Below are 20,737 nucleotides of genomic sequence, written 5' to 3'. Positions count from 1 at the left end.
GGAAGTGCGCGTCCAAACCAACCGAAATGAAAGGAAGGAACGGACGAGCGAGCGAGCGAACGGCTCTTGATGGCGGAGTGACTCCAGACTCCCGACTCGTTCCAACGGTTCGTTCGCTCCGAACGAGTCTTCCGCGGGTCCCGCGTCGCAGGAGAGCCGCAGTTGGGGGAAGAGGAGCCGCATCACGGAGCTGCGCGGCGACGGAGAGCCGTGAAAACGTCAAAACGGACAACAGCGACGACCACCGCCACCGCCACCCTACCCCGGTTCCCGGTCTCCGGTCTCCGTCCGCCGGGATGGAACCCTCCCCGGCACCGTTGAGCTGAGCCCTCCGGAGAGCGGGATTCGCGGAGCGGGGGTCGGGCTCTGTGACGCACCGACACCGAGTGGAGCAGGCTGGGCTTTTCTGCTTTGTTTTTTTTTTATTGTTCTTCCGGAACAGACCGAGTGGGGGAGCCGGGGATCCGGACCCGTAACCGAGACGCACACCCCGGGATCCCTGGACCCACCCGGGGAGGCGGACAATGGACTAGAACCGGAGCCGGAAAGCGCCGCCGCTGTGGGAGCACTGGCCCACGGTGAGATGATATAACCGAGCCCCGCGGAGGGACCCAGGCATCCTAACCCGAGCACCGGCGGAGTGGATGGTGGCTTAGCGGCTTCCACCCCGAGACCAGCACCCCCAGCCCGCCCACAACCCTCCATGAAGCTCTGAGAGACACACACAGGCGATGGGTAAGAGGACATGTTTTTAGAGATGGGTAAGAGGACATGTTTTTAGAGATGGGTAAGAGGGACATGTTTTTATTGATGGGTAAGAGGGACATGTTTTTATTGATGGGTAAGAGGGACATGTTTTTATTGATGGGTAAGAGGGACATGTTTTTAGAGATGGGAAAGAGGACATGTTTTTAGAGATGGGTAAGGGGACATATTCTTAGAGATGGGTAAGAGGGACATGTTTTTAGAGATGGGTAAGGGTACATGTTTTTAGAGATAGGTAAGGGTACATGTTTTTAGAGATGGGAAAGAGGACATGTTTTTAGAGATAGGTAAGGGTACATGTTTTTAGAGATGGGAAAGAGGACATGTTTTTAGAGATAGGTAAGGGTACATGTTTTTAGAGATGGGAAAGAGGACATGTTTTTAGAGATAGGTAAGGGTACATGTTTTTAGAGATGGGAAAGAGGACATGTTTTTAGAGATGGGAAAGAGGACATGTTTTTAGAGATGGGTAAGAGGGACATGTTTTTAGAGATGGGTAAGAGGGACATGTTTTTAGAGATTGGAAAGAGGACATGTTTTTAGAGATAGTTAAGGGTACATGTTTTTAGAGATGGGAAAGATGACATGGTTTTAGAGATGGGTAAGGGGACATATTCTTAGAGATGGGTAAGGGGACATGCAGGCCCCCAACCCACCCCTACCTCCACCCACCCTTGCTGATGCACTAGTACATTATCACCATTACTAATGACCTATAGTAGTGGTTCTCAACCTCCTTATCAAGGACCCTCAATAAGATGAAGATGTTTTCCTAATCTGACAAGATCTATTAATATATAAAGCGATCAGCCACAACATTAAAACCAGTGACAGGTGAAGTGAATAACATTGATCATCTGTTTCCAATGGCACCTGTCAAGGAGTGGGATATAGGGATATAGTTGTTGATGTGTTGAAGCAGCGTAAGGATCTGAGCCACTTTGACAAGGAGCACATTGTGATGCTGGACGACTGGGTCAGAGCATCTCCACCACCACAGGTCTTGTGGCTGTTCCTGCTCTGTAGTGGGTACTACTACTACCAACAGTGTCCAAGGAAGGTCGACTGGGGAACCGGCGACAGGGTCTTGGGCACTCACGGAATTATTGATGCACATGGGGAGTGAAGTCTAGGTGTCGGAAGACAGTGCATGGCAGCTTGCTGCGTATGGGAGCGCTCACAGTGTCCACGCTGACCCCTGTCCACCCCTGAAATCACCTACAATGGACACGTGAGCGTCACAACTGGATCATGGAGCAATGGAAGAAGGTGGAGGTCTGATGAAGCACGTTTTCTTCTACTTCGTGTGGATGGGCGGGTGCGTTGTTAATGTGGATGTTACTTTGACACGTACCACATACCTAAACATTGTTGCAGACCAAGCACAGCCCTTCATGGCAGCGGTGTTCCCTGATGGCAGTGGCCTCTTTCCGCAGGATAACGCCTCCTGCCACACTGGAAAAACCGTTCAGGAATGGATGGGGGAACACGACAAAGAGTTCAAGGTGTTGACTTGGCCTCCAAATTCCCCAGATCCCCAGGTGACCTGCACCATATTAGGCAGGTGGTTTTAATGCTGTGGCTGATTGGTGTATGATTTAGTCCAAACTTCCAAACCTGTTTAGTGCTACAGTTAGGGAGACAAGATCAAAACAGTCATTACTGTACATATGCTCATGGTCCTCGCATCTCGTTAGTTAAATGGTGGTGAAGTTTAACTGTTAATAATTTTGCTGGGGACCCCCTGGAACCTCTCGGAGGACCCCCACGTTGTTGAGAACCACTGACCTAAGGCCTACTAACTATTTATCTGTAGTGCGTTAAAACGGGATAACATACATGGGGAAGTGTGTTAAAACAGGATGACGTTACGCCGTCCAGGTTTAATGCACAGCCAGATGTATGGATACTTTCTGCTGCCTGTTTTCCATCCTGTTGTGTTGTCTGGGGGTGTGTGGCGCGGTATTTCTCAGGCTGCTGCTCTGCTGGTGCGGTGCTTTGGCAGGTTGCTCTGGGTGTCCTGGTGGACGAGAGGAGGGTTGTTTTTATTGGAAAAGGTCGGTCCAACTGAAATCCATCCACCTCCAGCAGCCGCAGGCCAACCTCTCAGCTCTTCCTAAGCTTCTGCTAAGCTCCTCGTCCCTCTGGTGACTCCTCGAGATTTACCCCATTACAGAAATGCAAATCACCATAACCTCCACTGTGGCTTTTACAAACAAAGGGTGAAGGGCAAAACTGACTTCACTCACCCACCCGCTGTATTCTCTCGCAGCTTTTGTGTCGGTTCCTCACGTTGAGGGCGGCTGATGCCTAACGTTGGCCTTCAGTCGGCGCCCACATGCGGAGAACCAGGAGCGACTTTGTGGCCCCCGCACACTTCACCTAGACCGATCATCCAGCCGCCATGAGGTGTGTTTGTGAGCCATCGCAATGCAGGGCCCGGCTAGCGGGGCGTTTTTTTTTTTTTTTTTTTTTTTTTTAATATAAAATTTATTTTCAGCCAAAAATCAAACAAATCCCAACTACCTCAGATTTTGTCCTTTGTGTTTTCTTTGTGTTTTTTTTTTTTTTGTTTGTTTGTTTGTTCTCGTGGAGGTGGGCGGCGTTCTCCAGCTGCTGGTTCCGGATCAGATATTGATCACGGCGCGAGACAATTAGGAGGATTTGAGGGTTTAACTGTGCCCCGCGGAGGTCAGCGAGTGAATATTACATTGGCAGTGGAGGGGACGAGAGGTTTGAGAGTAAAAGAAGAAAATCAAAGAACGGAGGAAAATGTCAGAGTGGAAAAGGAACAAGAGACTCTTTCATTGTCGCAGAGCGCTGTTCGGGTGTTAGATAAGTCAGAGCAGTGAGTCCTAGCCTTTTCCACATTAAGGCCCCTCAATATGAGACACATTAGGCCACCGACCCCATCCGATAAGATTTTATCTCTGCGATGCAATCAGAGCAGATCTTTATTATCAGATCTGATTTTAATGTCTATACTTTAACGATTCATTTATTTTGCCGGGGACCCCCGCCGTCAGCCGCCGTCGCTTGCGCACACATTCTGCCCCTGGATCCTCTTTCCAACGGAGATAAAAAACCCTTGTGGATATAAATAGAAGCATGTTAGCTGTCCAGGAACGGGTTTGGGTTTATCCACAGATTAATATCGAGGGGGCACATACAAAATGTTTTGGTCATTTCTATTTAGACAAACCGCATGAATAACATTGGCCGAATGAATCATATTCAAATCCAGTCAGGTCAAGTGTGTTTTATAATTGCATTTCCCAGGCCTGGGCCGTTCCTGTGCCAGGAACTCTGTGTCACAATTCACCGGTAATAAGGAATTCCATAAATCTGTATCTGTTGAACATAAATAGAACATAACGTCTCCATCCATAAATCCAGAGTGAGAGTCCGCTCCACTCCGCTCCAGGATCCACTCCGTACATCCACTCCAACCCCCCCATCTCTTGGGACAAAATAGTTTATACGACACAAGTAAGACATTATTTATTTATGGAGGGAGAGGGATTATTGTGTTCCCGTTTCCCTTTTTTCTGCATTTAAAAATCTAAACACAGATTTGTGCATTTATTTATGGATTGAGATGTGTGTGTGTGTGTGTGTGTGTGTATGTGTATATATGTGTATATATGTGTATATATGTGTATATATGTGTGTGTATATATATATATATATATATATATATATATATATATATATATATATATATATATATATATATATATATATATATATATATATATGTATGTATTTTTTTACGTTTAAAAATCTAAATCCAGATGTGTGAGTTTCTTTATATGTATTTGTGAATTGCGATGCGGAGTTCCTTGCAGACGCCCCCCCCAGTGCTTGGGACCCGGGGGTCAGAGTTCAGGGTCGACGTGGATCGCTGTCGGTCGGACAAGCGCAATTTGTCGGGAAGTAAATGAGTTCACGGGGGAGGGGGGAAAAGTCGCGTGGCCAAAATCCCGTTTGCAACTGGAAACATCTGCGTACGGCCGATGTTTTATGGATTCGCCTCCAAAAATCTGTTTGATTGAATCTCTGTTCTGATTCTCGTCACAGTGGGGGGGGAGACAAGTTTCCCCAAAACAAACAAAAATGCTTTAACTGCATGTAAACGACAAGAGGAATTACTGAAATCATGTGAGAAAGGAACACAGTATCTCATCAAAACCACGAGCTGTTGTTTTAAGGCAGGAACTAATGTGCCTTTGTTTGTTAAAACACAGCAGGCAGTGTTTGCAATTATTCTTTGCTAAATTTCATCACAGGAGGTGAATGCTGCCCGGACCTGAGCGTTGCATGCTGCATTTATTATACCATGTCATATTTATGTCCAGTCTTTTACATGTGCGGACACAATCCGAGGGCTGACTTCAATCTTTTAATCAACAGTCTCGAAAACAAAAATAAACAGGCACAACTCTGCGGCTTGGTTTGGCAGCAGGTCCTGTCAGATGAAAATAAGAAAAAAAAAAAAAAAAAAAAGGAACCAAATAGAAATATGGGCTGGGGGTTCTAACGGATTTCAAAGTCCGCCGTTTTCGGGCTGCTTGGAAAGCCTTTCCTGATTCCCAACTCCAGAAAACGGTCGCTATCTCGTGTATCTGTTCTGTCACACACACACACTGCTCCACCCAGATAGCGACGGCTTCCTGCAATAGTGTTTAAAGAAAAACGCAATTTAGGTCAGATGGCTGCAACGTCGACGCAGCCCCAGCAACATGAAGCCTTGTGTTTTCACTGTCAGCCATCTGAGGGTGCCCTGAGAGAGGGTGCCCTGAGAGAGGGTGCCCTGAGAGAGGGGTGTGTGTGTGTGTGTGTGTGTGTGTGTGTGTGTGTGTGTGTGTGTGTGTGTGTGTGTGTGTGTGTGTGTGTGTGTGTGTGTGTGTGTGTGTGTGTGTGTGTTGAGGATGGCTTTTTGGAAGCCAAGGCACAGATTTTCAACGATGACGTCAACATAATGCAAGTTTATTCGGGACCCAGCCCACAGTGCTTGTTTGCTCAGATTTTTATTATTATTAATCTTCATGGCATTTTGAAGGCTGAAGTGTCTGGCCCAAGGCAACCGCAGTACGCACAGTCATGGTTGAGGCCTCCTTGGAACCAGGACGTTTTGTTGTTGGAGTTTGATCAATATCGATGTACATTTGGAGCAGAAATGAGTGAAAAACTGTTGCAAGTTTACCGGAAGTTGAAGAACGTTGGCGTGACCTGATTGGTTGGAGGAGCGGGGCGTATTTTTTAAAAATAGAAATAAAACCCATTTTGTTCATCTTCGCGTATCAGTGCCGACGTTAATCAAATGGAAAAAAAAACAAACAGAAAAAAACCTCTTGCTATGTAAAATACCAAGCGTGTTATCAATCAGATGCTACAAAAACAAAAGTGGCTTCGTGCGCGTACAGCAGAGTCGCACAGTCTGTCGCGTTTCACTTTTCAGGGGAGGGGAGGAAGAAGACTCCAGACCTCAGATCAGGTCGAGATGGGGACCCGTCTCACTGCACGCTCCAGGTGGAAACTGTGCTGTCGGGACTTTATTTACCGGCGGGGGAGGAAAAAATCCCGGCCGTGGCGTCCCGGCTCCGTTGGTCATATGTCATTGGCGCCCGGCCGCCCAGCGTCTGCCGGGCCGCAGACGGACGAGCCGCCGACGAGCTGCCGACGAGCCGCCGCAGCGTTTCAAGGAAACTCGGAGGAACCTAACCCGCGCCGCGTTTCGCGAAACCCCGAAAGACAAGTGATCGTCACCGTGTTTTTTGCGCCGCAGGATGCTCTAAGAACATTTGGAGGAACCTTTCTTTTGTGTTGATTTACAGAAATGTTATTATTTTATATTTATATGTATTTATTTATTTATTATATTATGATACTGAATAATTGAATAAGTTGATAGTAGGTTATTTGAAACTTTCGACCTACCACAGTGTTTACTCATTTTAGCGCCTTATGTGTGTCACCTTATGTGTTTGAGGAACAGTTATTTATGACTAGCATGTGTATTACTGACATGGAGGTAGAGGCATTGATTAGAACAGCCAGACCAGTCTATGAAGTTCAGAAAACTGCAGCGCTTTACGGTGCCGCAGCCCAAAAGCCAACATTTAATTATGTCGACATGAACATATTATCATCGGCAAGATCTCAGACGTGACCTGGTCCCCTGCCACGCTATCGATATTGTAACGATGTATTACCCGTCTCGGTGTGTGGCCCCTTGGCAGGAGAGAAGGTCAAGTACAAGAAGGATGAAGTGTGAAGAGAGCAACCGAGGCTAAAACCAAGGGAGGGCTTCTGCCAGAGAGGGTCCTGGGAGAGGCTCTGTTTTCTGGGCGGTGGGGGGTTGGGGTGTTATCTCGTCATCCAGTTGAAAGCGCTCAGACGCCGCAGATCCACCTGAGGCCCCCGGCCCCCACCCCCGGCCCCCACCCCCCACACACGTCCGGCTGAGGCTCGGTGCTTCTGCCAGAGTGGATTAGCGGAGCGCTGGTATGATCTCTCCTCTTCCTCTTCCTGTTTCTTGGCGGTAGAACGTTCCGCCTCGTTGGCCCGGGTGCGACCAGAGTGTGCGCCCGGGTGTTTGCGCTCGCGCGGAGCTTTCTTTTAAACCCCTTTTAGACAAAGCAAAAAAATAAAGATGAACCCTCCATCGCCCCCTTATCTCTGCAGCCCACCGATCGCCTTCCGCCTCCCAGTCTTGTCGTCGTCCGCCAAAGCGTCGCGGCGCTGTGCCGCCCTCCCCACCCTGCTCGCTCCTCTCTCTCTCTCTCTCTCTCTCTCTCTCTCTCTCTCTCTCTCTCTCTCTCTCTCTCTCTCTCTGCATCCCTCTCCCTCGCTCTCTTCGTTATTCGTCTCTCTCTCTGCACCTACACGAGGCTCGGATCCGAGGAACCAAATTGTAGGCGGGCGATATGCCGATATAACATCGGTATCGTGATATGAGTGTCTACGATCAGCGGCTCGGCTCTTGCTCTCGGCGAGGTAGCCGCGGGGAGGCAGCGATGTGGCTGCGCTTTGCGCGCCCGTCTCCCTCCCTCTCCGAGGATGTGCGCGCCGAAACTGTGTGGCTTTTTTTTTTTTTTTTTTTTTTTTTAAGATGTAGGTGATTTTATTGTACGTCTCCTTTGGCGCGAGACCAGTGGGCGACCCTCTGCCCGATCACCCCCTCTCCATGCGCTATGCGCAGAAAATAGGACGGAAAAGACGCGGATGATTCATACACATAAAAATATATTTTTGCCTTACAGTTCCTCGTTGAAATGTTAGCCCTGTGCATCTTTTAAGCTTCTATTTGTTTTATCCTGTTATTGTAATGCACACTGACTGGGGGAAAAAAAGAAACGACCGCTCGACTTGAAGAACCTCGGTTGACTGAGGTGTTTCCGACCGATGATTCAATTGGTCGACTGCAGGGGGCAGGTCTGGTGTGGAGACACAACGCAGGAGGGAAATTGCAATGGACGATTCCACGATATTCGGGGAATGAGATCATAATTCCCTGACCTTCCCCGTCTAGAAACGGAATTTGAAAATCCCCTGAACTCCTGGACGTTCCAGGACCTCAGCAGAACGGGCCGAGAGATGTCCGCTCCGCCCGCGTTGCAGGTGGGGCTGCGCAGGTTTATACTGAAATGTGTTTGCACCGCCAAGAAGAAATCAATCGAGCTAAAAGCCAAGCGGTAAATCCAAGAGGGTGTGCACGGACGCACCCAGCTCGGTACGATGTCCTTTAAATACAGTAAACAATAAAGCAGGAACTATGCAACGACAACAACCCCCCCCCCCCCCCCCCCCCCCCGTTTTCTAACTTTAGATTTTCTGGGCGGAGGCCTCGGTTGCAGTGTTTGTGGAGCGCGGCGGCAAGCTGGCACACGTGTCTCGCGTTATGAGCGACCGGCAGAGACGGGTTCAGGCGTCAAAACCGCATTGCCCCCCCCGAAGGAACCCACGCGGCCCCGCCGCCGCAGCGAGTCTCGGGGAGCGCCGTGGTGGCGCCGGGGGGACGAGCCACGGGTCGGGGAGGAAAAGGAGAGGTTTTTTTTAAGCAGGCCCCAGCCTGAGGAGGCCGTAAAACCCAATGATGCTGCAAAGCCGCGTGAAGCCCCAGGTGGGCTAACGTGTCGTTCCCCTGCAGGGCGAGGCGTAGAGATCAGAGCACTCGGCCCTTGAGTGTCGGCCAACCGTCAAACCATGGACGACACTGACAAATTCACCAGTCAGGTCGTAACATATGTGTTACCATAAGTTCCTTGCGGCTGGGGCTCCGGTGAGTAGAAGTGGAGCAGAGCTCGAGTAGAAGGAGATTTGTTTTAAACCCCAATAAAAATGGCCGTGTTTGCAACCGTTCCGACGAACGGTGACGCATTGGCGTCGCCGTGGCAACCGGTGCTTGAATCTTTGATCAACTTCTGCTGCTTCCCCGGTGATCCCCGAACGGGCGTTCTGGTGCACAGAGGCTGGTTCGGTCAATTCCTCTATTTGTCGTTTACATTGTACGGCGTTTACCTTTTTAGGACAAAACAAACAAGATAATTCCTCCACCCCAAGGCACCAACTCAGACTGAGATGTTGAGGCTGTTTCTAAAGCGAACCTGTCCAGTGGAGCACAGCCGATCCCTGGTGAAGAGGTAAAACGTGCCAGCGTGGATAATAATACCTGCTTTTAATGCCGCTTTCTTAAAATTATTTTGCTTACTTTCGGTGCTGAAATCTGTTTTGTATTTGTCAAAAATGTCTGGCGCTGACTGTGGAATTCATGTGTTGCAGCACAGATTGCCAGAGAGAAACATTAAAAAGCAAAAAAAACCCCAAAAAAACAAAAAAAAAGTCACCGGCGCTGGCGTTGAATTCCCAGGATCGGCATATCAAATCAGAGCCTGGATCTGAAAGTTTCTGGCTTGTGTTGTTGTTGTTGTTGTTGTTGTTGTTGTTTGACTCCAAGATCTGATGCCTCTAATCTGTGTGAGGCAGCCACACGGTTGCCCCGGGTTACCGGGATGACAGAATAAGTAGGTAGACGTCCCACCAGTGGGTTATGTTAGGCTTAACACCGCCTGCACACACCCTTGGAGTTAAACAGTGACCCACCTCTGACACACGCACACGCACACACACACACACACACCCACACACATGCACACACACACACACACTCGCATGCACGCACACACACACGCACTCTTTTCATCTCTGTCATTCACATCCAATTTCTGTCTACCTTTTCCCCCTCGACTCTCGCTGGCAGACATTCCGTGCACGGGCACAACCACACACATACACACACACACACACACACACACACACACACACTCCCAAAACAAACAAAAGGCAACAGCCCGCCCACCCATGCCCTGTAACAGGGAAGAAGGTCAGAGAGCGGAAGCATGAGACGACACACTTCCTCAGGCCTCCCCCTCCATCGCTGCCCAACCTGGTGGCGCTCAGAGTGTGTGTGTGTGTGTGTGTGTGTGTGTGTGTGTGTGTGTGTGTGTGTGTGTGTGTGTGTGTGTGTGTGTGTGTGTGTGTGTGTGTGTGTGTGTGTGTGTGTGTGGACCAGAGGGTCAATGGTTAATGGTGATGGATATGGGATGAACGGTGTCAAAAAAGGTTGCGGACGTGGCTGCGTTTCAAGACGTTGTTTTGTTTTCATGTCGCTGATATTGTTTAAGTGTTTTGTCCCCCCCCGATGACACAAGACATATCACGGCAACATTTCAGCCTCCGAGACGCCGGAAGCGGAGAAAATCTGAATGAGATCCAGGAAATGTAAAAAAGCCATCTGGACATTCTGCCCCGACACAATCCTCACTGATTACACGGACGAGGACCAAAAACGTAAAAATATTAACGTCGCGTTTTATTTTTTTTTAAACTCTCAACTCTGGCCGGGAGGCCTGTTTCCCTCGCTCCGGTTGGTCCCCTCTCGCGCCTGGCGTCGAGTGCGGCAGGTGTTGATGTCCTCGCCTGAATCTGGCCGAGGTAGATGAAGGAGATCGATAGCGGAGCTTTCCCCCTTAAGTTCCTCGTCTTGGGGGAGTTTTGACGGCTGGACGCCGGAGCGGTTCAGAGCGTCTCCCTCCCACGCTAACCTGCCTGTCCCAGCAGCTGAGGCTGAAAGCCTCCCTGAAGCTCACAACAGCGCAGCACATGAAAGGCATGTCTCCTGCGTTGCACTTTGATTCTGACAGCTCACTCACACACACACACACACAGTCACACACACACACACACGCACACGCACGCACACACACACAGACACAAACACACACATATATACAGACACACACACACTCTCGCATATGCACACACACATATATACACACACACATACACAGACACACACACAGACACACACCCTCACACACATATATACAGACACACACACACACACACACTCTCGCATATGCACACACACACACACACACACACACACACACACTCAGCAGGCTATGGAGCGATCCCATGCACGCCCGCGTCGAATGTGTTGGTGCTCTTGAGGGAAAGAGCTTTTGGGTGAAGCAGGAAGAGATTATTTTTTGGACTGTTATGACCCAGATATTTTGGGTTGTTTACATGTTTACATGCAAGGTGTTTTTAATTTTATTTTATTTTATATATTTTTTTTTTTTGCTGTGTCTCGGTTTCTCTGGTGCATGGACCTGGAATGGAACCTGGGAAAACTGAGCAAATTGACCGATAACGTCCATTCTCTTGAGAACAACGGGAAGTGTCTCTGCTTCTCAGGGCTGCGCAATATTTGGGGAAAAAAATGACATTGCAATATTTTTTTTTTCTGCGATATACATTGCAACATGAAAAAAAATACAGGAATTTGCACTGGATGACATGAATTGCTCTATTTGGAAAGAATTAATCATTCTAGAATGATTGGGGTGATTTTTTTTAGGGAAGTGCATCTGTATAGAAATTGAAAACAATAATAACTTTATTCCTGGCACATTTAGGCAATAATCAGTAAACTGTCAACTGTGACAGGAAGTTTTCTCTTTCCCTTCATTTATGAAAAACAAATATGGCTGTGTCTGATAAGGAATGATAAACCAAAACAATTACAAACCAAAACTATTTCAATAAATAATGGAAAAATATTAGTAAAAAATAAAAATACTAACATTTTTTTGAAGCTAGGCCAAACTTGAGGATGCAAACAGAAGTGTGTGTGTGTGCGCACCTGGATACCGTTCCTATCGCGGCGCTTCGGGAAATCCCTCATGGGATGGATTATGACAACATCTGCCCATCTGCTACCGCGCCACGACAACATAAGGGGAGCGAGTCGGGGGGCGTCACCGAAATATGCAAAAAAGTGAGGAACCGACGAGCAGAGTCCAAATGCAGGTGTCTTATCGAATCCACGGTCGTTGGAAATCTGGAACGGGCTCCAACTTGGAACCGGTTTCTGGATGCCCGCCCCATAGCCGACCAAGAACCCTGAAATGGGAGTAAATGACGTTATATCCGACAGATTTCTCTCGTAGATTGGTCTTGGAAAGTTGGAAAGCGGCGAGTTTTTCCTTCGGCATCGAGCAGCAAAGAACGGTTGTGGAATGACGTGTTTGAGTTGATTTGTCGTACCGGACGTTCACGCGTCCCGCGATGTGGCTATTGCGCGGGCACACGTCGCCATGACGATGCTGAAACGATACATCCTGCAGCCCTACTCCTGTTGCAAGGTCGCTGTTAAAGGGAGTATAACAAGAAATTGTAATAAGACACCGGCGCCCGTGGTTTGTGACGTCTTTGGAGCGCCAAGCGTGGCACCCGAAGCAGGACGTGTCTGCAGGAAATACAAAGAAATAAAAAAAGACCCCGTTGTTCTGTATTTTCAGCCTTCGAAGCCTCTGGCTCGGCGGTTGTTGCAGGTGGAGGTGTGGATTCTAAACTTGTGAAGAGGACGCCGCACGGCGTCTTTGCCTGCACGCCGCGCTGTCGTCGAGTTTTTTATTTTTATTTTTTTTAACCACGTTCACTTTTCGCCCGCCTCTTGTCGCGCATGAAATCTAACGGCGCGGGAAGAACGAGTTTGAGCACCAGGCCACACAGAGTTCACACTCCAAGGTGGGCTGGAGCGTACCAAAATCAATACATGGTGATATGAGACAAGGTCTTGTCAGGGATTTTAGTTGGCGTCATATTGTGATAAAGCCAAGAGACAGAATGCCAATGAGGTGAGTTTCCCAAATTCTTATGTTGCGATGTTCATTGTCAACAACTCTCCTCTTTCGAAGGTGGATGTGTATTATTACGCTATTTTAAGCTCATACCAATGGCAGAAAAAGGCAGGAAAGTCAACTCAATCGTGAATTGCAATTATTTGTGTAACACTTAATCATCAACTAAGATCTCCACCGCCCTGCCCTCCCCCTCGCTGTCTGGTGCTCCCCTTTTCTAAATAAGGCAGTCTCTCGAACCCCTACCCTCTCTCGCTCACCCTCTCCCTCTCTCTCTGTCACCCGCTCTCTATCTCGCGCCTCTCTCTCTCGCTCTCTCTCTCGCCCTCTGGTCACGGGGCCAGGCAGAGTTTACCACCAGGCCAAAATAGAAGACGTACGTCCTTGAGGAAACATGGCTCGCGCTCGCTCCCTCTCCCCCTCTCTCTCTCTCTCTCTCTCTCTCTCTCTCTCTCTCTCTCTCTCTCTCTCTCTCTCTCTCTCTCTCTCTCTTGCTCGCTTGTCTCTCGTCCTGCCTTAGTGTCCTCCTTCTCTCGTTTTATCCGTCCCGTTTTGCTTTCACCTCGGTGTCACCTTACCGCGGTGATCCGATGAACACAAAGGAGGAAAAAAATGCTTTTGACCTGTTTTTGACCACGCATTTTTATTTATTTTGTATTTATTGTGCGTGCGCTGAAGGTATATTTCTGGAGCGTACCATGTAGGTTCTGGTGAGGGAGGGGGGGGGGCGTTGTGGCCCAGCTCGAATCAGGCCACGTTCAGTGGTCGGGGCTGAAAACATAGACAGTAAAAGTACACGAGACGGTTTGACACCTCTGGTGTGTCTGAAATGCCCCACCAGTACTAGTACTATCTTATACTATCTAGTACTATCTAGCACGGCGAATCAGCGTTTCCTAACGTCCGCCGAAATGGTACGTGAAAAGTCCCAGGATGACTAACTACACCCGGTGAAACATCATGGCATGCAAACACTGCACACGACGTACTGCGAGGGAAAGCCTTCCTCTACAGTGTCTTCATCCACCCTGGAGGCGCTGAAGCGGGGCGGGGCGGCTCGGCGAGCAGACACGCCCCGCCCGCTCCCGAAAGCGCCGGACGAACTGCAGTCAAAATCACGTTGGTGGTTGGGTTTTCATTTTTTTAGTTTTTTTTAGACAGGTCGGAGTAGCAGGTGGGGTGGAGGCGGCCGTCGTTGTAAAAGACAGAAGGGGGAATCTAGGTCATTCTGTGTTTGTGTTTTGGTCTTTTATTGTGATTTGCAATTGTTTCTGTCTCAGTGAAGTTCAGGCCTGTTGCTCAGCGATCCTGATGAGGTCGGGCTCAGAAACTGTGTTTTCCAAGGCCTCCATGCGAGCAAGACCAAACGATATATGATAGATAAAACTAATGATATAAAACATTGACAAAACATTCAAAACCAACACATCTGACACGGTTGTTGTTTTGGGCTTTTTCGTGTATTGTTTTTGTTGCTTTTGGAAGTTGGCTGCAGTGCATCAGAATGCCCCCAAAATCTGCTGTCGAACAGCCAGGCACTGCTGCACTGTCGTTTTCCCTGAATGCATGTACGCGCACGCACGCACGCACGCACGCACGCACGCACGCATGCACGCACGCACGCACACACGCACAAGTGTCGTGTGTGATGTAGAAGTTCTCAGTTGCTTTGTGTATCCACTGGAAGTCAAAAGAGAGAGAGAGATTCCACCACATTACCATTTCACGCCTTCATTTCTGAAATACCACCCTGTCAAACCCTGTATGCAAGTGTGTGTGTGTGTGTGTGTGTGGGTGTGTAGGTGTGTGGGTGTGTGGGTTGGGCGGGCGGGCGGGATGTCAGGAGGATGGCGTCAGGGGGCGAACTCACGACTCTATTCAAAAGTACGACAATGCCCACGTTCCCGGCCGCTCGCCTCCTCTCAGATCGGCGCCCATCAAGAAGATATATACATTTCTTTTGACTAATCTTTTCTTTTCATCGAGCCGAGCGCTGCGCCACGGGCGGAGCGGCACGAATACAGACGGTGAATATCGGCTGATTATGGAAAGAGGACAGACGGCGCCTCCCGCCTCCTCTCTCCGGCGTCCGTCCGTCCACGTCATCGGCGTTTGCGTGGGATCAGTGAGGAAATGGGTCTCGCTGTGGCCCTCTAGGGGCCGGCGGCGGAACATATTTTAAACTGTCTTTTTTTTATTTTTTATTTATTTTTACACGTGAAGTTGTCTACACACTGTGCAGCTTTCGCCGCCTGGAGGTAGTCCCTGACAAGTTATTTGTTCTGGACGGAGTCGTTTCCCTTGAACGATGGTAAAACGGGGTCAGGGAGGACCGAGGGGAGTCCCGGGCCACACTGACGTCCTGGCAGCATCTGAAGTTTTGTGGGCGGGAACGGAGGAGTTTGGCGTCTTAAAGGGCCACTAATCCTTCAGTTTGACAGGAGACTGGCTTCGGCTCACTCCGCGTACAACCTGTTACCCTTCACGCAGCCTGATGATGATTGGAGAAGACGTCCACGGAGGCCCCATTCAGTGGTACCGACCGCCGAGCTGAAAGCCAGAGTCGATCATTTGTCATCGACTAAACCTCTCGCTCTTCTGCGTGCGATCCCGGTGTCCGCTCGCCGGTTTGCGGTTTGGTCTCCTGGGCGGGTTGCCGGGTTTTCAACTTGTCGGCCTCTCGGCGGCTAAAACGCAGCCGTGCGTGTCACAGCATCCGTGTTTAGACGCAGTCGGTGTGTGGGCCAGGCGGAGGGGCGGAGGGGTGGAAGTTTTCACCAGGATTAGCCTGCGGCAGAGAATCCATCAGTGCAAAGCACACACACACACACACACACACTCTTCCAGTCACTAAAGCCCTGCCACACCTCCACATCACAAGGTTTGTTGACTGAATACCTCAATATCAATGACTTGATGGTGTTTTGAGCATCACTATCGCTGCTTTTATAACATATTTACCCACAATAGATATTTGACATTATATATAAATTGATAACGATAGCGATCATTAATAATGTGGATATCACGACCATCGACGAGGAACAGCCAGAACAGTCTGTTGAGCTGCGAAAACAACGCATGGCTTTGCTGTAATGCAGCCTTAAAGACAAGGTTTAACTATAAAGCGATGGAAAGATCCCAGACGATCTCTACGCTCAACATCACGTTGTGCCGCAATATGGCCCAGCTGTGTGTGCGTGCGTGCTGTATTTGCGTAAGTGGCGGCACCGGTTTCTCTCCCTGCCGCGCCTATTGACGGAGACGAGGCGTAACGGGCTAAAGAGTCAGTATTAGAAACATATACTGACATCCTCACTAGAAACATCGGCCAGACATCCTCACCGTGACCAAAAGAACAAGTCACCGGCACTGGCACTGAGGGCACTGACAAAGCGAGTCTCCTAAATAAGTCTTTTTTTTTTTTTTTTTTTGGCAATGTCCCTCACGTATGGGAGTTGAATAGCACCAGCCGACGTGGCTGCGTTGGCACGACCGGCCCTAGCGCTCAGGGGCTTAATGGCTCGGAGCAGTGCCGCGATGTGGCCGTGAAAATGTTGAGGGAGGAGGCGTCGGCGGGCAGAGAGCGAGGCCTCCAGCGGGGCGGGCGGCCGGTGGGCGCGGCGGAAGGTCGGCTCTTTGTCGGCGCCGGCAGCCGAGTCAGTTTTTTTTTTTTTTTTTTATTGCCAGCGGACGGAGATATGTACGGCACACGTCGATGAGAAACGGATCCCTGGAAGCGGGAGACGAGCCGCCGGTGTCAACACGGAGCCACGAGGACGGACGGTAACCAGGCAACAGCTTACAAAAAAGTACGGCTGATGAGGGCGAAGGTGGCAGAGCTCTCCTAATGCCGGTCGTCAGCAGGAGGCAGAGACAGCGCGCGGGTGGAGGAAGGAAGGAAAACATACCATAATGCATACCACGGAGGAATGTGTTCCCGTGGTCGTATCGATGATCGCACCATCGCCTTTTTGTTCCTCGCGCCTTTCTAATCCCACCCTTTCTCCTGTTTGTCCTCGTTCCTTATCTTTTCCGCTGCCTTTTTCCAAAACGTGGATTTGATCTCGGGTTTTACCTGCGAATCGCCTTTGAATGATAAGAAGAGCGCTTCACAAAATAGACGTATTATTATTATTATTATTGTTATTATTATTATTATTGTGATGATCATAGAGAACCCTGAGCCCCGTTGATGCATATTTGAGGTTTGGCTTTGCTGTGTGTTTGAGCTATCACAGGCTGATAAGACTGCATCGATTGAGCCGGTAGATTAAAGTGTTGTCGGGTTTGTAAACTGCTCTCATTACGGAGTGTGGAGGTTTTTTTTGTTCTATTTTATTGCGTTTTATCCGTATCCCAGAGGTTTAAATTTGATCCTGATAATGTCTGTATGGAGAGACACGAGAAGGTTCAATCCCGGGTTCTCCCCCGTGTGTGTGTGTGAGTGTGTGTGTGTGTGTGTGTGCGTGCGTGCGTGCGCGGTGAGGCTGAACGTAATGCAGGGTTAGATGTTGGTCGTGGGACTGTTCTGTATTTTCCACAAATGGAGTTTGAACGAATATGCATTAATAAGGAATGTTTGCGGATACATTTGAAACGTGAAGGTCGTCCCAACGACGAGGTCACTGCATATCATTTCCCTGGAACCCAAAGCGGTTCCCTTAAATCTACTGATATTTGCAGAAGTTCTTCAGGCAGCTTTTGGGGGGTGCACCTCTGTGCACGGCTCCTTGTCCTCGTGGCCACGGGGCCCACCGCGGGGGGTGGTTTGTCCGCCCGCCCGAGCGCCTCGCCGGTGCCTCGTCGTCCCGGGGGAAACGTCGAGCCGCCAGCCCCCGGTCACTGGAGCTGCGGTGCTCCCCTCTGGTCGCCCCGGGGCCGCTCCTCTCGGGGAACGATGCGGCGCTGCCGAGGCGGGACAGGGCTCGGGGGCCCGTCGCCCGGCTCACCGCCACTGCGGACGGGCGGGGACAGAAGGTCGGCCAGGGGATCGGGTGAACGGCCCGATTGTAACAGAAGGCCGGGCCAAAGGTCAAATGCACTTTGGGATCAGTCACTCAACGCCGAGTGCTTTGGAACGCGGTGACGGGGGGCAAGCCCGGCGCTCATTCAATTTTGACAAAGTTTTAGCAAAAAGTAGTGAGGTAAAACCATGTGAAAGACCACCCCAGACCCAGACGCAGGCAGACAGCTTAGCGGTCTCACAACGCAGACCGCCCTCATATGGTCCTGGAATATGGGATGTTCGGTCAGGTGCAGCAACGCCGCCGGCGGAAATTGGGACGTTAAGAATATGGAACATCAAAGTGTCACTTTAACCCCTTCCCGTCTGGGAGCGTCGTTTTCTGTGTTACGGTGCACGAGGCGCTCGCCACTCGGTCCACATGATGTGGTGGAGGCTTTTTCGTGAAGCTCGTAGCGACCGAAAGGCTTTACGCTCTTAGGGCATGCGGCTTCCATCGCGCCATCCCATAGTTCCCTTCACCCGCCGCGGTGCTACAACTGTGACACTGCAGGTAAAGCCTCGGCAAGGATTACGCGCTTGGCATTTCATGCACAAGATGAGGGACTCTTACATAGGACTTATGGGTCTCACTTAGACCCATGTGCGCGTGCGCACACACACACACACAGACACACACACACACACACACACACACACACAGACACAGACACAGACACATAGCATGGGTGGTACCTCGGTACTTAGTTAGAGGCAAGGGAACAGAGTTAAATGGACACCATTGTGCACACCATCGTGGCGACAGGCAGGCGGGCCAACGTGCACGAACACACACACACAAACACAAACACACAAACACACACACACACACACATATTTAAGCTGCCACACAATTTGAATGATCGGTTTCCACAGTATATGCTTCATCCCAACATGCACCGTCATGATACACACTCATATCTTTCTCTCTCTCTCTCTCTCTCTCTCTCTCTCTCTCTCTCTCTCTCTCTCTCTCTCTCTCTCTATGCCCCTGCCTTTACCCACAATGCACTTATTGACTCTCTCTCACACACACACACACACACACACACACACACACACACAGACACAGACACACACACACACAATAAGGAGCACTATGCTGGAGTGAACAGGGCCCCTGTTTCCTGATAAAGGAGACGGTGAAGGTTTAATTCCCCGAGGCTGAAGTGGTTCTATCTTCCTGTACCTGTTTATATCCGTCTGTTTCTGCACCCGGCTGGTGTCTGGAGGTTGGGGTTAGCTGTGAGGACCGATGGCGCTGGCTTCCGGGTTTCAGTTCACTTTTGTGGAAGTAAAAGTTGTACCTTGCACCTCAGCATGGACTTTTTTTTTTTTTTTGTCAAATTTTCCGGTGATTTGACGATTTTTCCGCTTTTATACCAAATCAGACCAATGAAACGTCGTCTTACCCATGTGACCGTCCACACACACACACACACCGGGGTTTTTGGACACAGGGTTTCCCCTCCCCGCACGACGGGATATCACATCGTGAATACTGAACGTCTCTAATATCTGCGGTCTGCAGTCGGTGCGATCAGGACGTTTAAAAACAAAAACAAAACAAACAAAACACTCAACATACCTTACCATCACACCGCAGGAAAATCGGCCGAGATAATCTTTAGAAACGTCGTATAATCGTGTTTACAGTTGACGAAAGCAGGGAAGGAAAAAAACGCTGATTATCCTGTGTGTAGCCTGCATATACAGAACATATACATAAAATGAGAGCACTAGCAACAAATTAAATGTTGAAATATCCTATTGTATGGCATAATATATGTGTAAGTGTATTATAAAATGCATGTCTATATTATGGTATATCATGCCATGTTCTGTCACCTAGCCTGGGTGTGTCTGCTGGGAAGTTGGACTTATCTGAGGGAAGTTTGCATCTGGTAAAGGCAGTCTAATGCTGATTATGATTGCGACATAATTATATCCTTAATTATAAGTCTTTTATACAAGTAATCAGGCTCTTAGTCCTTTCACAAAACACAGTTGGCGTCCAAATTGAGTGGCCGGAGCCGATTGATGGATCAGGCTTTAATGACGGCAGCTAAGAGTCAATCTGTCGTCTTGTGAGACCCCGTATTTTTTATTTTTTTGCTCTTTTCCCCCGACGATCAAGACAAATTATAACTGCTCTGAAATTTTGACGCAGGAACGCGGTTATTGCACCTTTAACCTGAGATGCTTTTCTCCGCATGCTCGCCCAGCCGAGTGATGGAGCGGGTTGGGTTTCCCCGGGCGGACCGTCGCGGGACAAAGCGCATCTTTGTCCCGCGGTAGGTCAACGGAACAAAGCTGATCTCAGTTCAGAGACTTGACAACAGGAGACTGCAGGGAAGGGCGGGGTGGAGGGGTGGAGGGGTGGTGGTCATCATTCTCATTGTCACACTTTCATCAATAGAAAAAAGGGGGAAAAGGCTCCCGTGAAGTCACAGCGTTTTGCGTGAAACGACCCGTCGAGAAGACGCAGCAGGCGGCAAGACGGTGGGCTTTTGATGTGGCTGCCTGACAGTCGGCTGATCCTCCTCGATTGCAGTTGGTCTAAATGCGCTTGGCCGACCGGCCCCTCTCTGCCAACGGTCCAATCACGCGGTCGGTTGCGTTGCGCTTTCTTCCATCACCGTATCGTCATGGAAACAGGGAATGCACGTCGCGGTCGCCTCTCAGGGACATTTGTCATTACTTTGAGTCATTTTTTTTGTAAAATTCGCTCTTACTTTGCCGTGGACCTGTTCACGGT

At 49.5% G+C, this 20,737-nt stretch overlaps 1 protein-coding gene across 1 annotated transcript in view; it reads left to right on the top strand.

The window, feature by feature from the left end:
- The window catches only part of mgat3b (beta-1,4-mannosyl-glycoprotein 4-beta-N-acetylglucosaminyltransferase b), a gene marked incomplete at its 3' end in the record, with an annotated part of 53,535 nt that continues 32,798 nt past the window's right edge, over window positions 1-20,737 (top strand). Inside the window, exon 1 of the mRNA XM_079998878.1 lies at window positions 1-735. The remainder of the gene's footprint in view (window positions 736-20,737) is intronic.

The sequence above is a fragment of the Zeus faber genome, assembly GCF_960531495.2.
Source record: "Zeus faber genome assembly, chromosome: 4".
Classification (NCBI taxonomy): domain Eukaryota; kingdom Metazoa; phylum Chordata; class Actinopteri; order Zeiformes; family Zeidae; genus Zeus; species Zeus faber.
The sequence above is the reverse complement of the archived record's forward strand: the minus strand, read 5'-3'. Positions and strand labels throughout refer to the sequence as shown.